General features: G+C 44.1%; 1 pseudogene; it reads right to left on the reverse strand.

Moving 5' to 3' along the window:
* Positions 1 to 527: 527 nt before the first annotated feature.
* LOC127339467 (cytokinin dehydrogenase 2-like) lies at positions 528 to 18,760 on the reverse strand (annotated as a pseudogene).
* Positions 18,761 to 19,137: the final 377 nt, after the last annotated feature.

The following is a 19,137-nucleotide window of genomic DNA, read 5'->3' on the forward strand; positions in this document are numbered from 1 at the left end:
TTCATGTTGATCTCAGTAATTGAACTTACTCAAAAATTTCTTAATATCCTAACATATATCAATTATCTCCGTTTCGTAATCATCGTGGTATTAGTTCAAATTTTAACTGAAATAACGACAATAAACATGGAACAGAAGAAGTAGCTACTGCTCGTTTACGCAAAGCCCTTATAGTGGATATATATACTTTATTAATCATTCAAACCAAATACATTTACACATTTATGTACTACCATCACATACCCAATCCATGATTGCATGACCAAATAATTACATAACATGCAATAGCTGCACCATAACTAAACATTTTACTAATAATCTACTACGTCGCACCGCACGTGTGGCGCAAATTGAATGTGAATCGTTTCCCTTGCATCGTTTCCTGCACATTTATATATGCATGTGTACGATATGCATGTATCTATCGATTCTCCGGTCGGGACCATGCACGCCGTTCATATCATGACGAACATCCATGTGAATCCCTTGCATGCATGGTGACTAGCTATATATGTTGTCCGCATCGATCAAGCCAGTGGCAGTGGGGATGTGAAAATTCTCTGGCCACGGGACATGATCGCCTTGGGATTCATATATACTTCGCTTCCTCTCGACAAATCTGGCCCATTTGTTTGGACCGGAGGTCTTCTTCTCACAGGTCACAGCCAGACTGATCGGGGTAGTACGACCACGCTATCTCGGTCTCCTGGCAGATTCGCATGATCTCGTCGTTCTGTTCGTCCAGCCGCTTCAACAGCTGCCCACCTCCTGACGACGCTGGCACCGACGACCGCTTAGATCACCTCCTCGTCCTCCGGGGACACCGCTGTCCCACCTGTTCAGGTTCATATTCGCAAAAAAAAAAAAAGTTCAGGTTCATGGGGTAGATGAGATCAGGGTTGGAGGCACCCGTGATACCTTAGCGGAGGATGTCGTGGAAGACGCCGCCGGCGAAGTCAGGGACGCGAGAGCGTGGAAGGAAGAGGTTGAGCCAGCGGTGCGGCACTTCCCATAAGCTGGCGGCGCGGAGCTTCTGCTCACTGTCACCTACCTGGTCCAAAAACCCTATTTTCGACACGACCTGCACGAACCGAAGCCCAGCGCCGCGCGTACTGGAGCTCCTACAGAAACAACTCCAGTCTCTGAGCGCAATTAGTATAATTTACTAAGCAAAGATACATGCATCAGTCATGCCAAAAAAAATTAATGAGGTGGCAAAAGGTTTGCCACCGTTCATTAATTAAGGAAAAGAGTCATAACAATAGTTTAAACAAGAACTAAAAAAGACCTATGCGGATTACTCTCCTGTCATCTACAAAACTCAACTGGTTGGTCCCCGCGGCGATCCAAACCTCAGCCTCACTTTTAATGATCTTGAGAACAATAGTTGGTGGCACGGCTTCGTTGTTGAAGATCCTTCCGTTTCGCTCTTTTCAAATAGTTCAACTCACAAGCATAGTAAAGGAAGCCATAGCCTTTCGGTTTGGATTCGGCTTGCATGACATCATAGTCCACCAATGTCTAATAGAGAAGTCTGTCGCTCAATCTTGAGTTCGAATAGGAGAGACACCGAGCCACTCCTTCACCATTCCCAGTCCTTTGAAGAAATGAGAATGAGAGAATATGTGTGCCGTCGTCTCCTGAGTTTGTTTACAAAGTGTACAAAGACTATAATTATTTCTTCCTCTTTTCCCAAGACGATCCGCTGTCCATAGCCTATTTTAGATGGCCAACCATGCGAAGAATTTGATCTTTGGGGGCACCCAAGACTTCCAAACTAACTTGCTCATCCTTGTGAGGGTGGCGCCAAAAAATTACGCACTGTAATAAGTCGTGGTGTATTCACCATTTTCCGAGAGGTTCCACGAGGTGTAGTCACACCAAATTTTGTACACATGGACGCAAGAAATCGCTCGTAGTGTTAAGTTGACACATATATAAGCATATAATATACAAATGTATGCATATTTTGTACATTTCCGTTACTAGCTGAAAATTATGTACAGCTACACGAATACCTTTTGCAGCTATATCTTCTTATAAGATACTCCGTATGACAAAAGAATGGTAGGACCAGAGACGTCAGTGCAAATTACCAAAAGGTGATCGAGCGAGTTACTTCTTGGACAAGCGACGGAACAGTATGACGTGTGTGCATGGAACTAGTACACCATGTGATAAGGGCTGAGCCCTAGGGGAGGCTGATCTTCACGGATTTGGAGACGGTGCGAAAAACACGAAGAACACGATTGGGGAGCGGAGGGGATCGGAGATACAAACGCAACACACACACGCACAATCGGTTGTTTTTCGTTGGCCCGATACACCAACCCAATGGAATTGCAAGGTACAGACTCACAAGGAGTAGAATCCCTCACAAAAGATTGGCAAGCAATTGGAAGAGTTCCAAAGAGGCACAGCACCGAGCCGGCAAAATTCGGGACCCTGAGCGAAACTCTAAAATGGGGCCCTATAGCACTACAAAATTTGAATTTTTAACAAATATAACATGCATCCCTGAGTATCTTACATGGAAATTAGATATATCAAAAAAGATACCTACTAAACTCCTGGTTGAATTAAATTTATTTGAACATCATTTTTTGAGGATTCTTCGAAATGAAATCTTCAATAATATCCTCATAATCAATCTTCTCCAACAATTCCCTCTCAATTGCTATTGTGACCAAATCGTTGAGCTTTTGTTCGATCATTGTAGTAGGTATATAGAACTTCAATAGCTTCAATTTAGAAAGGCTTCATTCTGCCGATGGAACCGAACCATCACAGAAATGGTCAACAATACTCTATATGCAATACAATTTAATAAATTTGGGAAATGAGATTGAAGAACATTCGCAGAGCCCCGCGTAGGGCTAAAGGGCACCTAATAGAGAAAAATCGGGCAAAAAATAGCAGAACAGAGACATGTCCGAGAAAGGATCGCTGCACCTGTGGATGATCAATGGGATCGATCTAAATCGTGCCAAAGACTCGGCAACAGCGCCGCGGAAAGAGGCGGCGAGCCGGCAGACGAACTGACGCAGTGACGCGTCGGGGCGTGTGGCATCGCTTGGTCGCTGCGTCAAATCAATGATCGAATCATTACTTTCTCAGTCCCGTGAGGCCGTGACAGGAGCCAAGAAGTCCGGCCGTTTTGGGCCATTTACGTTCCAAACTTCCAAGGTTAGACCAATCATCCAAGTCAGTTTTGATTTTTCTATAGCTCAATATACATAGGCCTATACAAAATTTGGGGCCCTGCAAAAAATTGGGCCCTGTGCGGCTGCACAATTGGCACTCCCCCGCTCGGGCCTGAGAGGCAAAGAGTGCAAATAGATAGAATTGTAAAAGCAAAAGATCCACAAATACTAGAATCCCTAGAATGGAAGAGACCAATCACTCAGAAGATCCTTGATACACTTCATAGATTCATCTCTAGAAGGTTTTCCCATGGGGGAGGAGCAAAGCTCATATCATCTCAAAACAAGTCTAACCCTAGAGAGGAGCTGGTGGGGAGGTACTTATAGTCTCAGAGTCGAGCAGGGGTAGTTTGGTAATCTGGTACAAATAAACAGGGCCACAGATGGACAGATGGGCGGTCCAGATTCAATGTTGGCTTGGGGCGGCGGTAGTGCCGGTCTTCACAAGCGGCTGTGCTGGCCTGGCGTCGACCTGGGCATGCGGGCAGTAGTGCCGGCCCCTGGGGCGGCAGTGCCGCTGCGTCTGGCGGCAGTACCGCTGCTCCTGGCGGTGGTTTCTCCTCCTGGTGGTAGTGCCGTGGCATCCGGCGGCAGTGCCGTTGAGTGGCGCGGTAGTGCCGCTGCTCCTGGCGGTAGTGCCGGGGCATCAGGCGGCAGTGCTGCTGCTCCAGGCGGTAGTGTTGTCCCTTCGGCGCCCTTGATCATCAACGGGTGATGATGTTGTCCTTCTTCCCTCTCGTGGTCCTTTCCTGAGCGCCCCTCCATGCCTTCTTCTCGAGGTTCGTACCTGGTCACACAAAGGGTCTCGGAATGAAGTAGCATGCCATTCAAAGGTGTGTTGAAAGTTTACATAGAGAGGAGCGAATTGACCTCTCGATGTAGTGCTTTGGGCCGAGCTCGTGTCATTGGGCCACGAGGAGGGCTTGTCGGTCTTGAGGAGGAGGTGTCCAAAAGCCACCCCGTATCATGTCCCCCCCTTGCGAAAGATTCTTCCTCGACTCTATGTTCTCCTCATCTTCATGATAGGGTGAGAGGTCCGACACATTGAATGTGTTGCTCACCAAGTACTTGGACGTTGGTATGTTGATGACGTAGACGTTGTTGTTGATGCGCTTGGGGACCTTGAATGGACCATCGCCTTGATACTTCCAAAACGTATCTACTTTCCCGAACACGTTTGCTATTGTTTTGCCTCTAACTTGTGTATTTTGGATATAACTAACACGGACTAACGCTGTTTTCAGCAAAATTGCTCTGGTGTCTCGTTTTTGTGCAGAAATTCAACTTTCAGGAAAATCCCCGGAATTTATGTCGAAGGGCCTATTTTTCCAGAAGAATCACGGAGCCAGAAGGGCAGGCCTGGGGAAGGCCCAGGGCCCCCAGACACTAGGCCGGCGTGACCTGGAGGGGGGGCGCGCCGCCCTAGCGTGTGGCCCCCTCGGCTGGCCTCTGACGCCCTCCTCTGGACTACTTAAGGGTTTCGATCTAAAAACGCGAGACGAGAAGTCGAAGTCGCCAGAAACCATCCAGTACGCCGCCACCGTCGCGAAACTCCGTCTCGGGACCAGAAACTCCGTTCTGGCACTCCGCCGGGACAGGGAATTGGAGGAGATCATCGCCATCATCATCACCGACGCCTCTCCATCGACCAGCAATGTTTCCCCCATCCATGTGTGAGTAATTCCCCCGCTGTAGGCTGAAGGGGATGGTAGGGATTGGATGAGATTGGTCATGTAATAGCATAAGATTGTTAGGGCATAGTGCCTAATGTCCGTAATTGGTACTTTGATGATATTGTTGCAACTTGTTATGCTTAATGCTTGTCACTAGGGCCCGAGTGCCATGATCTCAGATCTGAACATGTTATTGTTTCATGATGATATGCATTGTTTTATGATCTTACCTGCAAGTTGTATACACATGTCGCTGTCCGAAACCCGAGGCCCCAAAGTGACAGAAATTGGGACAACCGGAGGGGAAGGCAGTGATGTGAGGATCACATGTGTTCACGGAGTGTTAATGCTTTTCTCCAGTGCTCTATTAAAAGGAGTACCTTAATTTCCAGTAGGACAAAAGATGTTGTGCAAGTTTCTCATTGCGAGCACGTACGACTATATACGGAACACATGCCTATGGATTGCTTAGTACTTGGACACCGTTTTATTATTATCTGCAAATGCCCTGCTTTGATTGTTACATGATTTTCTCTCATCCATGCAACGCCCGTCATCCATCCCTGTGCCTACAGTATTTTAATCCTGCTGTTTACTATATACACTACTGCTGTCTTTATTCCACTGCTATTGTTATTTCACTACTGCTACTGCTATAAAACTGTTACTACTGATAAACTCTTGCGAGCAAGTCTGTTTCCAGGTGTAGCTGAATTGACAACTCCGCTGTTAAGGCTTTCAAGTATTCTTTGTCTCCCCTTGTGTCGAATCAATAAATTGGGTTTTACTTCCCGCGAAGACTGTTGCGATCCCCTATACTTGTGGGTTATCAAGACTATTTTCTGGCGCCGTTGCCGGGGAGCATAGCTTTATTTGAAAGTTCACTTGGATTGATATTGTTCGGTGCAAATTCTCCATCATGGTTAAATCTCGTGATCCTAAAGTCGCCATATTACCATCCACTACAAGAAAAGGTACAACTCTGAGTACCTCTGCTGCTCTTGATTCACCTTCTGTGATAAGTCAACTTGTTTCACCACCGCAAGCTTCACTTGCTGGTACTTCTGATGAATCTGAAAATTCTTATAATATTGATGATGTTTCTGATGTGCTTGATGATAGTGGTTCGTTGGGATCTTTTCTAGATGCTACAATTGCTAGGTCTAGAAAAATTGAAAATACTGAAACTCCTAATGAAAATGCTGCTACCCTTGTTAATTCACCTGAGTCTGTTGAATATTCTAGTGATGATCCTGATGAGGATTATGTGGAACTTGATGATGATTTTATTGATAAATGCAATGCTACTACTGATGCAAGAAAAATTAAAAAGTTGCTTGCACAACATACTGTTAGATATAAACTGTCTCCTGATCCTAAATTTGCCACATCTCCTATAAACATTAAGGATAAAGATTATGATTTTTCTCTTGATCTATCTCATATAACTATTGTTGAGAAAACACCCTTTTGTGGTACTGAAAAAGAAAGTGCTGTAGAACACATGAATGAACTTTCAACTTTGAGTAGCTTGTTTTCTGATGATGTTAAGATGCGTACTTATTTTGTTGCTAAAATTTTCCCTTTCTCATTAAAGGATGATGCTAAAACTTGGTATAATAGTTTGCCTCCTGGTTCTATTAATAGTCCTGGTGATTTGCTTGATGTTTTCTTTCGGAAATACTTTCCTGCTAGTGCTCAACATGCTGCTTTGCAGAAAATTTATAGCTTTGACCAGGAAGATGGAGAGAAATTGCCTGAAGCTTGGGCAAGATTTTGCTCTCTTATCAGAGCTCGACCTGGACATGATTTGGAAAAGCATGATTTACTTGATATATTTTATAGTGGACTAACCGTTGAGTCTAGAGCATATTTGGATAGTTGTGCTGGTTGTGTTTTCAGGAAAAGAACTCCAGACGAAGCTAAAAAATTATTGGCTAAAATAGGCCGGAATCATGATGATTGGACTACACCGGAACCAACTCCGACGCCAGTATTGAAGAAGAGGGGTTTAATTAAATTAAATGATGAAGATATGAGGGAAGCCAAGAAATCTCTTAAGGAGAAAGGTATTAAATCTGAAGATGTGAAGAACTTACCTCCCATAGAAGATTTATGCAAGATAATTCCCCCTTCATCCATGATTGAGGTAAACTCTCTTCAACGCTTTACTAAGGAAGATATTCCGTATTCAAATCCTCCTGCTCAATGCTTAGATGAGTTTGATAATTATATTGTTAAGCAAGAAAAGTTAATATGAGAGTAGAGAATCATTTAATGGAAAATTCTCAAGCTATTAGTAATTTGCATGATATTGTGGAGAGAACCTCCAATGATGTTAAGATGCTTGTTAAACATTTTCATATGGTTCAAACTCAAATTGATCAACTCACTAAAGTGCAAAATGACTTGTTAAAAAATAGTTCTAAAGAGAAACAAGCTTATGAAGTAACAACTAGAGGCGGTGTTTCCACTCAGGATCCTCTATATCCTGAGGGGCATCCCAAAAGAGTTGAACAAGATTCTCAACGAATTGAACCTAGTGCTCCTTCTAAGAAAAAGAAGAAGAAACATAAGAATGTTGTAGAATCCTCTGAACCTGTTAATAATCCTAATAGTATTTCTATTTCTGATGCTGAAACTAAAAGTGGTAATGAACATGATAATGATAATGATAAGAATGATGCTTCTGATAAAGAAGAAGTTGAAGATGAACCTGAAAAGCATGCTAAAAATAAAAAGTATCCTAAAGAAGATTTTACTGCTAAGAAACATGGTAATGAAAGAGAACCTTGGGTTCAAAAACAAATGCCTTTTCCTGCTAAGAAACTAAAATCAAAGGAAGAAGAACATTTTAATAAATTTTGCGATTGGATGAAACCTTTATTCTTGCAAATCCATTTGACTGATGCTATTAAATTGCCTCCTTATTCAAAGTATATGAAATATATTGTCTCTAACAAAAGGAAAATTCCTAATGAGGAGATTTCCAGTATGCTTGCTAATTACTCTTTCAATGGCAAAGTTCCAAAAAAGTTGGGCGACCCAGGTATACCAACCATTCCTTGTTCTATCAAGAACAATTATGTTAGAACTGCTCTATGTGATTTGGGAGCGGGTGTTAGTGTTATGCATTTTTCTCTTTACAAGAGACTTTATTTAGATAAGTGGATACCGACTGATATATCTTTGCAAATGGCTGATAAATCTACTGCTATTCCTGTTGGTATATGTGAGGATGTTCCTGTTCAAGTTACTAATAACTGCTTGATATTAACTGATTTTGTTGTGTTGGAAATGCCTGAAGATGATAATATGTCTATTATTCTTGGGAGACCTTTTCTTAACACCGCAGGGGCTGTTATTGATTGCAATAAAGGAAAAGTTACTTTCAATGTCGATGACAAGGAACATACCGTTTATTTCCCCAAGAGGATTGATAAAGTATGTGGAGTTAATACCATTTCTAATGTGAGAACTATCAAAGTTGGAACTATTAATTGTCCTATATATGAGCCTAAAGAAGGATATCAAAATATTATGATTGGATCCATATCAATACAATTCAAGGTAACATGATTGATTGGAGGTTTATTTCTTCTTATGCTATGTAAAATTTATTTGGTGGCAAGACTTGATGAACCTTGTTAACAAATACTTTTTATATGCATAGAGGAGCTAAACAACATCTCTTTCTTCCTCCACTTGTTTTACTCGCTGTAGCAATACCTTTGTATCCTTACTTTATTGCATTATTGTGCCAAGTAAAGTCTCTAATAGAAATTTGATGCTAGATTTGGATTTCTGCGCAGAACAGATTTTTAGCTGTCACGAATTTGAGTTTTTCTCTCTGTAGAAGAATCTAAAAAATCTGTAAAAATTCACGTGTGATCCTCCGATATGTACGCAACTTTCATTAGTTTTGAGTTTTCTGATTTGAGCAACGGAAGTACCTCGAAAAAATTCGTCTTTACTGGCTGTTCTGTTTTGGCAGATTCTGTCTCTGTTTTTGCATTGTCTCTTGTGGACTTTAAGTAAGGCTTTCTAGACGTGGAGAGCTGTAGCTAATGTTTTATTGAGTTCTTGCAATGTGTCATTACAGGACTAAAGTGGATTAAAGTTTTTGAGTACTAACCCCTCTAATGAAGTTTATGAGAAGCTTGGTGTGGCAGAAGTTTTCAAGGGTCGAGAGAGAAGGGTGATATAATGTGATCAAGAAGAGCCAAAAGCCTAAGCTTGGGGGGAGGTATACCGGCATCACTCATTCTTTGCATATTATGATTGCTGGATACTTGTATATACTTTTTTAGCTTCTTGGAGTGGTTTTCTAATAAGAGGGAGATGATATTTGGGGAAGTGCTGCCTGAAAACAGATTCTGGATTGATACCAAAAAAAATTCTCAAAACAGCCAGAACGTTATTTTGCGAAGCCAATTTTTGTGCATGTTCCCCAGGTTGTTATCTAACTTTCATTAGTTGAACACTTTTCGATTTGGGCAGCGTAAGAATTTCTTAAAAATCGATTACTGTACTGCTGTCAAGTTTGACGAATTCCTGCTGCTTTGTGTTTATGTGACTCTTTTAGTTTTCATTTTCTTGTTTTTGCTTTGTTTCTTTCCTAAAACACAAAAAGACCAAAAATATTTCTGTTGTTTCTCTTCACCATTTGTTTATTTTGGTTTCTTGCTTTTATTTTGCTTTGTTTGCTATCGTTGGTTTGCTATAAGAAAATCCAAAAAGATTTTGCTTTGTTTGCTTGTTTCCTTTTGTTCTTGTTTGCAATTCGAAAACACCAAAAATATTTTCTGTTCTTCTTTGGATTTGTAAAGTTCATTTTGGAGTTCAATGGTCTTCGGTGGCTGGAGCGTGGTTTTCATTCCATATTATTCAAGCTACACAAGTGAAAGGCAATAATGACGATCTACGACAATTCGACTGTGGTGAGAGGCTGGTATGAACTCTATTTGTTTTCATTTTTGTACATATACTCATCCATGTGAGCATGCTTAGTTGGTTCATGTGAGGTATATGTCATTTAAGAAAGTCTAGTAGTTCATGATCTCTCATGTTTAGCTCCAGTTTATTAATATGAGTAGCATGTCATGGATGTTTGCTTGCATTGTTTTATTCATAAATAGGTATGACATTGTGGTATCCTCCTCTAAATAATTCATTCGAATCGACTTGGCATATGCTCACGCATGCATATGACTGAACAAAAGTCAATTAAGCCTTGATGATTTACTTTGCCTCAGAGTTCTTGTATCACTTTTATGCCTCCGTTAATTTATTTTGCCGCAAGCATGATTATGACGGTTACTGCTCTCTTGATTGTCGCTCCCCAGTCTATTGCTAGCCTTCACTTGTACTGAGCGGGAATGCTGCTCGTGCTTCCAGACCCCTGAAAACCAAGTTGTTCCAAAGTGTCCACCATAAATAGCTATGCATGGCATTTCAAACCATTCCAAGTAAATTCTCATGCGCTACCTTTAAACCTTCAAAATGCTTCTCAATTTGTGTTAATGTTTTATAGCTCATGAGGAAGTATGTGGTGTTTATCTTTCGACCTTGTCATTTACTTTTGACAGACTTGCATAATAAGAGCTGGCAACGGGGTGCCCAGCCCCAACTAATAACTTCATTAATAATTCTCTTCACACGTTTTGCTCTGATTCATCAGTAAGCAACTTAATTTTGCAAATAGACACTCCTCCATGGTATGAGATTGATGGAAGGCACCCGAGGATTCGGTTCGCCATGGCTTGTGTAAGCAAAGGTTGGGGGGAGTGTCACCCGTAATAAAACTAAAGTACGTGTGTAAACAAAAGAGAAGAGGGATGATCTACCTTGCTGGTAGAAATAACGTCCTTCGTGGGAGCCGCTCTTGAAAGTCTGGTTGGCGAGGTAGTTGGTGTACCCATTACCATTCGTTGACAACAACAAACACCTCTCAAAATAATTTTACTCCTGTTTTAAAAATGAAAAGCTCTAGCGCATGTTAATCCCTGCTTCCCTCTGCGAAGGGTCAATCTTTTACTTTCATGTTGTGTCACCATCCTTTCTTTGAGCACTTTCTTGAGAGCACAACTGTCATTCTTAGTATAATATGCTTGTCCCAAAATGTGATTGACTGTGGTATAACTTTGATGCTTTTATCTTTGACAATCTCTATTTCTAGTCTTTTCATGAACTTCAGAGGTGCCTGGGCATTTATGTTTTGCTGTTCAAATACGGGCAGGCGAGATACCACTTTATCATATCTTTTTATGAACATTGCAATCCTGCTGATAGACATGATTCATGATGCTTATTGTTAATATGTTGGTACCTTTCCATGATTGACATAGCTATTAGATGATCTTATTTGCATGTATCTTATTATGAATTGCCTAAGTACTTGTCCATATCATGAGAATATTTACATCATATGAACAAATGTGTTCGTGAAAGTTCTTTTATCGCACTCAGTTGTTAACTGAATTGCTTGAGGACAAGCAATAAGCTAAGCTTGGGGGGAGTTGATACGTCTAAAACGTATCTACTTTCCCGAACACTTTTGATATTGTTTTGCCTCTAACTTGTGTATTTTGGATACAACTAACACGGACTAACGCTGTTTTCAGCAGACTTGCTCTGGTGTCTCGGTTTTGTGCAGAAATTCAACTTTCAGGAAAATCCCCGGAATTTATGTCGAAGGGCCTATTTTTCCAGAAGAATCACGGAGCCAGAAGGGCAGGCCTGGGGAAGGCCCAGGCCCCCCAGACACTAGGCCGGTGCGGCCTGGAGGGGGGGGGGGGGCGCCGCCCTAGCGTGTGGCCCCCTCGGCTGGCCTCTGACGCCCTCCTCTGGACTACTTAAGGGTTTCGATCTAAAAACGCGAGACGAGAAGTCGAAGTCGCTAGAAACCATCCAGTACGCCGCCACCGTCGCGAAACTCCGTCTCGGGACCAGAAACTCCGTTCTGGCACTCCGCCGGGACGAGGAATTGGAGGAGATCATCGCCATCATCATCACCGACGCCTCTCCATCGACCAGCAATGTTTCCCCCATCCATGTGTGAGTAATTCCCCCGCTGTAGGCTGAAGGGGATGGTAGGGATTGGATGAGATTGTTAATGTAATAGCATAAGATTGTTAGGGCATAGTGCCTAGTGTCCGTAATTGGTACTTTGATGATATTGTTGCAACTTGTTATGCTTAATGCTTGTCACTAGGGCCCGAGTGCCATGATCTCAGATCTGAACATGTTATTGTTTCATGATGATATGCATTGTTTTATGATCTTACCTACAAGTTGTATACACATGTCGCTGTCCGGAACCCGAGGCCCCAAAGTTACAGAAATTGGGACAACCGGAGGGGAAGGCAGTGATGTGAGGATCACATGTGTTCACGGAGTGTTAATGCTTTGCTCCGGTGCTATATTAAAAGGAGTACCTTAATTTCCAGTAGATTCCCTATAGGCCCGGCTGCCACCGGCTGGTAGGACAAAAAATGTTGTGCAAGTTTCTCATTGCGAGCACGTAAGACTATATACGGAACACATGCCTATGGATTGCTTAGTACTTGGACACCGTTTTATTATTATCTGCAAATGCCATGCTTTAATTGTTACATGAGTTTCTCTCATCCATGCAACGCCCGTCATCCATCCCTGTGCCTACAATATTTTAATCATGCTGTTTACTATAATCACTACTTCTGTCTTTATTCCACTGCTGTTGTTATTTCACTACTGCTACTGCTATAAAACTGTTACTACTGATAAACCCTTGCGAGCAAGTCTGTTTCCGGGTGCAGCTGAATTGACAACCCCGCTGTTAAGACTTTCAAGTATTCTTTGTCTCCCCTTGTGCCGAATCAATAAATTGGGTTTTACTTCCCGCGAAGACTGTTGCGATCCCCTATACTTGTGGGTTATCACGCCTCGGGGCTTGAGCTTGGAGTTGCGTTCTTGAGGGAACCGGTCTTTGCGAAGGTGTATCCACACTAGGTATCCTTCCTTGAAGATCCTCTCCTTATTCTTCATGTTGACTTTGGTGCTTGACGAAACACTTGTTGCTCTATTGTTGCTCTTGTATCTTCATGGAGTTTCTTCATGTATTGGGCTCGCTTGTCGATGTTCATGTTTACTTGCTCATGTAGTGGAAGAGGAAGTAGGTCGATCGTCGTTGGTGGTTCGAACCCATATACAACCATGAAGGGACTTCTCCTTGTTGTCGAGTGCTTGGCGCGGTTGTAGGGGAACTCGCATGCGGGATGCAATCTTCCCATGCTTTCAAATTCTTCTTGACAAGGACTTGTAGTAGAGTGGAGAGGCTTCGGTTCACCAAACTAGTGGAAAACGGGGCTATAGGCCCGGTCCATTTGGGCCTTCAGTCCCGGTTTCCAAACCGGGACCAATTAGGCGGAACTAAAGGGTCCCCCCTTTAGTCCCGGTTCAAAATTGCACCGGGCCTGAAGGCGGCGCCACGTGGTGCGGCCAGGGAGCTCGCGGTGGATGGCCTTTGGTCCCGGTTCGTGGTACGAACCGGGCCTGGAGGTTCTCTGCCGCGACAGAGAATTGCTATTTCTCTGCCGCGGCATAGGTTTAGGCTGGAGCAGCGTTTCTCTGCCGCGGCAGAGAAACAGAGCGTTTCTCTGCCGCGGTAGAGTTTCAGCAATGCATATATATCATTCAAGAAACCACAAAAAATCGTCGTGAATATATAGACATCGTCAACAGTACACGTAATGCATGCATATTTACAATACAAAGCTAGTCGGATCTCTTTACTAAATCTATTAGCTTCTACGAAGTTGCTCCATATCTATGACCTTCGCATAGTGCTCTCCACCTGGGGCAATGACCTCGGTAAGAAAGAATCCCGTGATTTCCTCTTGAATTGCTCGTATTTGATCCTCCGTTATGAGAGTGTCCCGCAGGCGTATCATCTATATTTAAAAAAGGAGATCAATATATATATATATATATATATATATATATATATATATATATATATGAATGGAACTCAATACAATAGATGGTACTAATTAAGATTAATTGTGAAAATTTGTTATCGTACACGAGTGTGGTGTATACGGGCATCCCCACCCTTGGGACAGGACATGTCACGAATGAAGGTGCATACGTAGTATCCACATGAGTTATTCCCGGGTTCCTGCCTCATACACTTTACGAAAAAATAGTTCGATCAAACTAATAATCAAGCATCGTATTGAAAGTAAATATCATATATAGAGTTTCACAGACATAACTATATGTATAGTATTACTTACAGGGTAATCTTGAAATGTAAGCTCCGGTTTCCATTTACCCGGAACAGTATTGATGAATCGTTTCCAAGCCCTGCCCGGCAAAAAATAATGAATAAATGAGTTATTGATTAGTTGATGATATCGTCGAATTAGAACAAGTGAAGATGCCAATACGAAATTGATTGAAATTACCTCTGGAGGATGTCAGCCATGTCCGCCCATTCCGCATGTTCTTTACGTTTCGAGTCCATGACATTTACGACTCCTTTGTGAAGATCAATGATTAGGAGAATAAAGTGGAATCTGCACAAGTATAGCTCAATGATTACGAGAATAAAGTGGAAACTGCACAAGCATAATATATGTTATATATAACACTCACTTGAAGTTGTAGGGAAAGAATATATCCTCTTTGTTTGCTTGCTTCACTAAAAACATTACCATGTTGTCCTCTGTGTCCTTGGGGTACTGTTGAACTGTAACTTCATGAACTATGTCTGGGTCAATGAACCCCAGCTCGAGGAGCTTGCCTCTTTTGCATTCGAGCTTCTTCATTCTGCATAATTAAATGTATAGCGTACACAAAGAATATAGTGAGGATGATTGTTAGTGCAAATGAATGAGCTGAGCTACAGACTTAATTACATAAATAAATCACTTACAAGCAGTAGCAACTGATGACAGCTTTGTCGAGGGCGTCTTGATTGAATAACTGAAACAGTTCTTCTAACTCAAGGTTTATCTCCTCGTCCCCCCCGGAAGTAATGCTCATCTCTAAGATACACCGTGAGGTAGCGATCACCTCTTCGACAGGCTTTCAGGTACAATTCATGCAACCTTCGCATCTGAGTCCCTACACGCGCGAGCTCGCCAGGTTTGACGAGATCAGATCCGTATCTATACTTGTTTACCACTTGAGCTGTTGGATAGTAATCTTCATACTCAACTGATGCTCCCTGAGCTCTAGCCTCCCGTTCGATCATCGATGCCATCTCTGGATCATCATAGTGCTGCACGACGAAGTGGGGTATGGCCTGAATGTCCTGCTGTCCAAGCTGGGCGACTTTTTTTGCTTTGCTCGCTCTAGAGGACTGGCCAAGAGAGCGGTCATAATCAGCTCTCAGCTCAGGTCTCTTCATTCTCGTCTCGGCAAAGTGCTTCACTGTATGCGGTGGAATAAACATCTTCTTCGGTGCAAGAAACGCCTTTTTCTCTTCAGTCTGCTCATGTGGTAACAACTCTGGAGTCTGTGCCCTCATCGGAGTTGATGATCTCTTCGGAGCTGTAGGAGGTGTCGCGGTTAGCTTCCTCTTTTGCTTAGGTGGAGGCAGCGGAGTCTCCTGACGACGACGAGGAGGCGGCGGAGTATTTTCACGCGGAGGAGACTGCTCATGCACAGGGGAATCATCATCACACAGAGGAGAATCATCACGCGGAGGAGACTGCGCAGGTGGCGGAGGAGGCGGACGAGGTGGCCTGCTTGGTGGCTTCTCACCTGGAAACACAATGTTCTCCTTCCGCCATTGCACGATGGTTCTACGGGCTTCTCCCAGTTCTTTGATTTCCCCATCTTCACCTGCAGGGTGCTCAAGCACCAACCCCTCATAATCTCTCAACACTTCATCCACCATCACAACAGCAAAGTCGTCTTGGACCGGACGGCAATGGTAAGACCTTGTAGGTAAGAGGATGCCGACCGCCGCCTTGAAGGATAGGTTGAAAACTTTAACATGCAGCTCACAAGGACGGCTCTCAGTGAGATCATCCACGGGGGGGGGGGGTAGCGAGGAGGCTCGACCACCTAGTAATCATCATCATTATCCACCTGCTGAGTGGAAGCTACGCTGCTTTTCCGGTGTTGTTGAGATTGCAGGGGGACGATAGCATTGAGCAATGCAGGATCTACAGCCTGCCCCTGAGCCATCTGGGATGTAAGTACTTGGGTTACCATGGTTAATTGGGCATTCATGGTGCTAAAACCCTCCTCTAAGGACGCTATGCGGTCTGTTTCCCTTGCCTTTCTCCTCTCATGGCTTTTATCAGGAAATCTCTTCCTTTCCGCAGGAAAGCCATACTTCCACGGAACGGAGCCTTCTGTGCCTCGTGTTCGTCCGCCGTGTTCTTTGTTCCCAAGGGCGCGTGTCAGCTCATCTTTCTCTCTTTTGGGCTGGAACCTCCCCTCCTCCACATCCCTATGTGCTTGTTCCAGGGCTTCAATGGGAAACTTCAGATGAGCTTTCTTATAGATGCACTTCCCTGTTTCTGGATGCAACGTTCCCCCAATCCCGTAGAACCACTCCTTCGACCGTTCGATCCAACCGTGTGTCCCTAATCTGATCCCTTTCCTGGTCAGTTCCGCCTCAGCTGCCTGCCACTTAGGACGGTTAGCCCTGTATCCACCTGGACCCAGAATTTGGTGATATAGCTTCAACGCAGTATTTGCCTTATTTGTTTCCGACCTTTTCTTAAATTCTTCTGACTCCGTGCTGTACTCCACGAATTCGTCCCAGTGATTTTTTACCTTCTCACTGTTTGGAGTCTTGTCTTTCTTGATAAAGCCGCGCAATCTTTTCTTATGGTTCTTGAATAGTTCGGCCATCTTCTTCTTGGCAAAGTCGTGGAGGGCCTGCTCCATCTTTGCCTTTTCAGCGGCATCCCCCTCTGGAGGTACTATGTTGAAATGTGACATGAGCTTGGTCAGAATGCTGTCTTTGGCTACATCATCGATATAAAGACCTTGAGCTTCTTCCTCTGCAGACAGCACTAGTCCCTTCGGCTTGTTCCATTCTCGAACGGTGATCGGGACGTGGTCCCTAACAAGCACTCCGCATTGAGCTATAAATGACTTTGCATTTTTCTCTGGAGCAATCGGTTTACCATCCTTAGAGATATGGGTGATGTCGTGCCTAACACTGTCGTCCAACTTTTTGGCCGGGCCTCGCTTCTTCGACTTTACAGAAGAAGTGCTCGATCCGGAGGGCTAAAAAAGAAATAATTCATAGTCAGTACAATTTAATTAGTTAATGCATCTAGTCGATCAACAGTGGCTTAATTAATTTATATACCTGGGTGATAACTACGGTTCCGGAGCCATTATGATGATCTTCTTCCTCACCGGCACCATTAGGATCTTCTTCCTCAATATTCTCCGCTCCCTCACCGGAGTCATTCAAAAAAGTTGCGGTGACATCGTCACCGCCATCATCTGGAGTAACGTCGTCATCGCGATCATCCAGAGTACCGTTGGCTATGAGGTCAGCCATGAAATTTTCTTGAGTTTCATCTCTCTGTCCCACCATGCTTTCTACAACGACTTGCAAGCTATATATAGGAACCATCATATGATCAAATTAAGGATAATGCAGAAAACTGAAAATGGAGTTCTTAACTAAGGATCGATAAAATAGTGCTGAAAGCAGATAGTGCAGTTACATGCATACATAGATCGGGTTCATGTTTATTTAACCCTAATACATCAATCAATACTACAACCTCTCAACCGCGCCGACCGGGTCCTATAACGCGCCGACCGGGTCCTGAGCCGCGCCGGTGAACCCCCAAAGCCACGGAACAGTCACGGGAGCATAGCTAACATGAGATCCCTGCATAACGCTCCATCCGGTCCTATACATGGTGTCTAACGCATACATGTAACGGCGGACGTGCTCGTCCTCCGCTGCAATGCGCTGAGCTACCTGCTCCGGCGGGGCCGGCTCCCTCTGAAACGATCGTGGCCCATAAGACCTCCACCAAAGAATATCCGGGTCGACAACGGGACCCGGATTCCGAACCAAGGTGCGCGACCCGGAAGCTAAGACCTGCCAGTGCCACCCCGGCGGAGCCCAGTCCCGGACCTCCCCCACCTGCTGCATCTCCTCTAGAATAGTCAGACCACGGCGCGGCGGCTGTCGCGGCATCGTAGCTACGAAAACAAATCATATATATATGTACCAACGTTAACATAAATAAAAAATAATTTCACTACTTTTGTGTTAGTCGGCGCCGGCACTACCGTTTGGGGGGCACCGGCACTACATACTCTATTTTGGGGGCGCCGGCAGGGGCGTCGGCACTACCGTATTTTGGGGGCGCCATCGCGAGCGTAGTGGTTACCGGCGCGGTGGCCCTCATAACGGCGCGGCGGCCCTCATAACTTTTTTTACAAAAACACTAACTATTTTTCTAACACTAACACTAACTAACTAATTTTTCACTAACACTAACTAACTAATTATTCACGAAATTTCTAACTATTTTTCACTAACACTAACTAACTATTTTACTAACTAATTTTCTAACTATTGTTTTAAATAATTTTTCTAACTATTTATCTAACTTTTTTATCTAACTATTTACGTAATTTTTCACTAACATTATCTAACTATTTACGTAATTTTTCACTAACATTATCTAACTATTTACGTAACTTTTTTTCTAACTATTATTGTTTCTATATAATTAACCTAACAAATTAACTAATCTAACAATTGAATAAAAAAAAGAGGAGAAGGGGGTGGGCGCGGCGCCGGCGCTTACCGGCGGGGGTGGCGGCCGGGGGCGCGACGGATGGCGAGGAGGCGGCCGCGGGGCGGCAGGTGGCGGGGCGGGCGGTGGCGGGCGCGGCCATGGCTCGGGCAACGGCGGGCGCGGTGGCGGAGACGGAGGCGGTGGGCGGGCGCGGGCGCGGCTCGGGCGACGGCGACGGCGGGCGCGGTGGCGGAGACGGGGGCGGTGGCGACGGCGACGGCGGAGGCGCACGGCGATGGCGGAGGCGATGGCGACGGCGGAGGCGCACGGCAATTGGGCAGCCTGGCGGCGTTGTGCGCTTCATATCCGCGGGATTGATCTCCGCGGAGACGAAGTGTTCAGTTATATACTGCCCCCCTTTGGTCCCGGTTCGTATTACAAACTGGGACCAAAGGCCCCTTTGGTCCCGGTTTGTAATACAAACCGGGACTAAAGGCCTATTTTGCGGAATCGCAGCAAAATAGGCCTTTAGTCCCG

The sequence above is a fragment of the Lolium perenne genome, chromosome 3, assembly GCF_019359855.2.
Source record: "Lolium perenne isolate Kyuss_39 chromosome 3, Kyuss_2.0, whole genome shotgun sequence".
Classification (NCBI taxonomy): domain Eukaryota; kingdom Viridiplantae; phylum Streptophyta; class Magnoliopsida; order Poales; family Poaceae; genus Lolium; species Lolium perenne.